Source organism: Colobus angolensis, unplaced genomic scaffold (assembly GCF_000951035.1).
Source record: "Colobus angolensis palliatus isolate OR3802 unplaced genomic scaffold, Cang.pa_1.0 Scaffold39, whole genome shotgun sequence".
Lineage (NCBI taxonomy): Eukaryota > Metazoa > Chordata > Mammalia > Primates > Cercopithecidae > Colobus > Colobus angolensis.
The window spans coordinates 4330542-4336325 of record NW_012117265.1 but is presented as its reverse complement, the minus strand read 5'-3'; the positions used below and the strand labels follow the sequence as shown (position 1 = coordinate 4336325).

The following is a 5784-nucleotide window of genomic DNA, read 5'->3' as shown; positions in this document are numbered from 1 at the left end:
CATGCAAATGTCTCCCAGTTGTGTCATGTAGATGATAATTCTTGCCTGATTCAACCTTTACCACTATGATGGCTACAAAATGCTGTGGGTTGTGGCTGAGAATTTGAGTCTTGAGTAGAAATTGGAGAAATATGCTGGACCTCAGATTCCACCCGGGCACGACCGCCATGCCAAGCCAAGCCTCAGAACTACAATTCCCAGCATCCTCTCCGCCCCTGCTTCCGTATTAGATGCAGCCAATGAAGTACCGCGAGAGTTGGAAGGCGGCAGTGAAGCGGAAGCCATTACTCTGTGGAGTCGATTGCCCCGAGACACATGGGCCAAGGAGGGATCCGCGGCGAATTGTTTCGGCCTGTTGGGGACCTCTTGCGTCCCCGCGCCAGACTGGACCTGCCGTATGAACTTCTCTTCGCATCGGCGGCAGCTTCCGTCACCTCCGCTCCCCCGATCCTGCTCCCAGTCGTGTAAGCCCTGCTTTCCTTAACCTTTTCCCCCCTCAGTTCCTGGGGTCACGGGAGGCCTATCTGTCGGTGAGGACTAAGGGGGGGTACGAGGGTCGGGGGCTAAGGAGTTCGGCAGCCAGATGAGGGGTGCGTTTAGATCTCGCGATCAGCGACATGAAACGCTGGGGACGCGAAAGATGAAATTGGACCACTGCACCTAGTGATGAGACAAGCATTGGTCACCTGATCCTGAAAAGCCCTGAGTCTCTGTGGTGGGGCGGAAAAGCCCGGCTAAAGTGAGTTCAAGAGTTTGGGGGCAGTTCAGGAGATTGAGAGGCGTCAGGATTTGGACATCGCGAGGAGAAATCACCTTTCTGCGTTGTAGTCGATTTTATCTCGTGAATGTCAGCACACAGGTGTTCTTTTTAGCACTTACCTGGAGTACCTTTTGTATTTTTAAGTCCTTCCGGTTGCACTTTTTAAATTTATTTTAATTTTAGTGGACTCTCTTGCAAATAGCCTATTCCTAGATTTACTATTCAGTTCAACATTTTGTTAATTAACTTGAGAGTTAGTCTAGTTATACTTATCGTGATTATTAATATTCTCCATTGAATTTTACCGTCTTATTTTGTGGTGTGTCCTTTTCTGTGGAAATATTTTAACATTGGAAAATAGGACATACATGCGAAAAAAGTATGATTACACACACACACACACACACACACACACACTTACACACACTTAAAAGGTCAACAGTAAAGCGAACCTACAAACCAGGCCAAGAAAGAGATTATTAAATCTCAGAAAACCGTGTGCTTCTTCTAAACTGCATCCTCCTCTCCCACCAATACTTTCTCCGTGGGTTTGACTGCTTATACATCTTTTCCAGAAAATATATTTCCTAATTTTGGTAATTATTTGTGAATGAACTCAGGCGCTTCAGTATTTTTGGAAACAATGTTTTTTCATATTGATGCAAGCACACCTTTGTAATTTAGAGATTTCTAAATATCTTGTAGATGAAGTACTTACACCTAGCCATTCTTTTTCAGGAGTGTCATGGCTTAAAATCTAGTCAGTTCACCAAATTCCCATGTACTGGGCCTTTGTTTTCAAGTTGTGGTGAATCTATAATTGAACTTTGATAATATTGTCATTTTTATGCCATTGAGTTGCAGTTAATTGATTTACATCATTAATTTACATCTTCTTTAATGCCTTTCAATAAAGTTTTTTTTTTCTTTCTTTTTGAGACGGAGTCTCACCCTTGTAGCCCAGACTGGACTACAATGACAATCTCGGCTCACTGCAACCTCTGTCTCCCTGGTTCAAGCGGTTCTCCTGCCTCAGCCTCCCGAGTAGCTGGAATTACAGGCGCCCACCACCACGCCTAGCTAATTTTTGTATTTTTAGTAGAGATGGCGTTTCAACCTGTTGGCCAGGCTGGTCTCAATCTCCTAATCTCAGGTGATCCACCCGCCTCGGCCTCCCAAAGTGCTGTATTACAGGAGAGAGCCACCATGTCCGGCTCAGTAAAGTTTTGTAAGTACCTGCAAAAAGGATTTAGGTTGTTTTTGTTATTTATTCTTAAGAACTTTGTTTTTTGGTGCTCAGAAAATGACTTTTGTGTGGTTTGTTGAATGTTCTTCATAGACAAGGAAACTGTATAATTCAAAACGAAAATATAAATACTTATACAGAAGATAAATTGTCTTTTTTTTTTTTTTTTTTGCTGAATTGGCTGGGAACTTCCATTATCATTGACTGGAGTCTGGATGGCACACTCTAGGCAGGCCTGTTTTTTTTCTGATCTAAAAGGGAATTGTCATTTGTGTCTGCGAAGGCTTTTCTTTCGAAGAGTTTTTATTAGGCAAAGGAAGCTCCCCTCTTTTCCTACTTGAGTTTTTCTTGTGAATTGCTGCAGGCTTTTAATAAGTGATTTTTTTTTGCCATTATGTATCTGCTTATTGATTATTGATACATTTTATACCTGTTTGATACAAAATCTGTATTGATACTTTTGTATCTGTTTATTGATACATTTCTAGTACCTTAAATGATGGCACTCAGTCCTGCTGTGTCATGAATGAATGAGTGAATAATATAATTTTGTTTTTTATCCTCTAGTGTGGCAAATTAAACCAATTGATTTTCTCTTGTGACATTGAATTTGTATTGGTAAATAATTTGGAAAGGACATGTTACTATTTGTTACTTTTGGCTTCGGTTTGCTAATACTTTGGTGTTTTTGGACCTATGCTTGAGTGAAATTTTCCTTTTCTGTTTCAGATTTATGCCAACTTCATAAAATGGGATGAGAAGTGTTCTGTTTTCTAAACTCTGGAATGTTTTGCATAAGAATAGAATCATTTGTTCCTTAGAACGGGAGTGGTACCTGGAAAAACCATTTGGGTCTGGAGTTTTCTTGGTGGAAAGTTTTAAAGCTATTGTTTCTGTTCTTTAAGGGTTGCGGGGCATTCAGGTTTTTTGTGTTGTTATGATGAGTAAAATTTCTTTAGGAACTTATTTATTCCATCTGAGGTTTAAATTGTATAGTCAAAGTTGTTCATAACATAGTCATATTTTTACTGCTTGCTACATTTGTAATGTTATCCACTTTTTTATTTGTAATAATTATATGTTGCTTTTTACAAAAATAAATTCCGTCAGAATGTTGTCAGTTTCCTTTTGGGAGGCCGAGGTGGGCGGATCACGAGGTCAGGAGATCGAGACCATCCTGGCTAACACAGTGAAACCCCATCTTTACTAAAAATACAAAAAAATTAGTCGGGCGTAGCGGCGGGCGCCTGTAGTCCCAGCTACTTGGGAGGCTGAGGCAGGAGAATGGCGTGAACCCGGGAGGCGGAGCTTGCAGTGAGCCGAGACCGCTCCACTGCACTCCAGCCTGGGCAACAGAGCGAGACTCCGTCTCAAAAAAAAAAAAAAAAGAACTTCTGGCTTGATTGAACCACTTTATGATATATATGTTTTCTATTTTATAACTTTCTGTTTGTTATCATTTTCTTCCTTTTTGGGATGTTTCTTTCCAGTTTCTTATGTTGAATGCCTGTCACATCCCAAAGAATTGCAGTATCATACTTTATTGTATTTTAATTCTAAATATGAAATATGGCTTCTTTGGCATGCGGATTTAGATTTTTTCTTTTACTTTTCATTTCTGTGACTTTTTTTCTGGTTATCTTTTGGTGATTGTTTGCCATCTGCATTGTTCTGTGGTCAAGCATTTTCTGAGACAAACATGGCCCCATGAGTGGTTGGATTTTATAGTTAGGAAATGCTGTTTCATCATGTTCAATCTTCATGTACTTATTGAATTGCCTGCTTGAACTGGATTTGTGAGAGCTCTGGTGGTGGCTTCATCCATTTCTCCTTAGAGTTTTGTCCCCCTTTTTTTTTTTAATTTTTGTGTTTTTTTTTTTAGGCTGTGTTTTGTACACACACACACACACACACACACACACACCCCTCCTTCTGGATTTATAACTTTTTATTATGTAATACTTCATTTTTCTCTATGAGCCCTTTTGCCTTAATCTATTCTGTCTGATACTAACATTCAAACCAGTTTTTTGTTTTTTTTTTTTTACTTGCCTTATATATCCATTTATTTCCATTCTTATTGTGTTCTTTTTTTTTTTCTTTTTTGAGAGGGAGTTTCGCTCTTGTTGCCCAGGCTGGAGTGCAATGGCATGATCTCAGCTCATTGCAACCTCCACCTCCTGGGTTCAAGTGATTCTCCTGTCTCAGCCTCCCGAGTAGCTGGAATTATAGGCGCATGGCACCACGCTCAGCTGATTTTTGTATTTTCAGTAGAGATGGGGTTTCATCATATTGGTCAGGCTGGTCTCAAACTCCTGACCTCAGGTGATCCACCTGCCTTGGCCTCCCAAAGCACTGGGATTACAGGCGTGAGCCACCACACCCGGCTCTTATTGTAGTCTTATATTTTAGATGTCTCTTGTACATAGCATATAATTGGATTAATCTATTCTGTAAATATTAGTATTTTAGTTAAAGCATTTATTCCATTAACATCTTCTGTATTTTACATTTGTCTTCTATTTTTTCTTTTCTCTAGCTTCTTTTGTGTATTTTTGTCATTCTCCTTTTTTATTTTCTGTACATTTTGAATTTATTTACTCTATTATTTCAGTGGTTGTTCTAAACAGTTCTTACCCATGCTTGTTCATTAAATCTAGATTTGCATATATGGTACTCTCCTGATTTACATGGTTTTCTTATGCATTTTCTTTCTTTTTTTATTGATATATCATAGTTGCACATATTGAGTTCTTTTTTTAAACCTCAGAAGAAATTATTATTGCTATTGCATGCCATCATTTCTTGTTTCATTATACTCACACGTTTGTCACTTTGGGTTTTACCATATTTAGTCCTTTTTTAAACCTCAGAAGAAATTATTATTGCTATTGCATGCCATCATTTCTTGTTTCATTACACTCACACTTTTGTCACTTTGAGCACTTTACTTGGTTCTTGCACGTTTTGGTGTAATTCTTCCACTCTTTGCTTTCATTCTTTAATTACTTCTTTCTCCCTGACATATGTCTTTTATGATGTCTCTTTTCTGTGGGTTGCAAGCCCACAGGAACTTTGTTCCTTAGGAACTTTGTTTTTTGGTGCTCAGAAGACACCTCTTTTCCTCTTTCTCAGTGTTTTTCCTTCTTTCTCAGTGGACATTTTTGGTGGTAATAGAATTTTATATTTTCTTTCAGAACTATGAAGATGTTCCATAATCTTCTGGCTTCCACTGTTAATGATGAGAAGTCAGCTGTCAGTCTAATGTTTCTTTCTTTCTTCCCCCCGCCCCCCTGCCCGCAAGACGGAGTCTGGCTGTTATTGCCCAGGCTGGAGTGCAATGGCGTGATCTTGTCTCACTGCAGCCTCTGCCTCTTGGGTTCCAGCAATGCTTCTGCCTCAGCCTACCGAGTCGCTGGTATTACAGGCGCATGCCACCACACCCAGCTAATTTTTGTATTTTTAGTAAAGACAGGGTTTCACCATATTGGCCAAGCAGTGTTTCTTGGGGGGCAGTCTCCTTACCAGCAGCATCAGCATCACCTGGGAACTTGTTAGAAATACATACTCATAGGCTGGGCGCAGTGGCTCACACCTGTAATCCCAGCACTTTGGGAGGCCGAGGCAGGCGGATCATGAGGTCAGGAGATCGAGACCATCCTGGCTACAGTGAAACCCCGTCTCTATTAAAAATACAAAAATTAGCCGGGCACGGTGGCACGCGTGTGTAATCCCAGCTACGCAGGAGGCTGAGGCAGGAGAATCGCTTGAACCTGGG

General features: G+C 40.3%; 1 protein-coding gene across 2 annotated transcripts in view; it reads left to right on the top strand.

Moving 5' to 3' along the window:
- The first annotated feature begins 251 nt into the window (after window positions 1-251).
- The window catches only part of ZNF317 (zinc finger protein 317), a 14651-nt gene continuing 9118 nt past the window's right edge, over window positions 252-5784 (top strand). For both annotated transcript variants that reach the window (XM_011954918.1, XM_011954917.1), the window contains exon 1: window positions 252-464. The gene's annotated coding sequence lies outside the window, so the exon portion shown is untranslated. The remainder of the gene's footprint in view (window positions 465-5784) is intronic.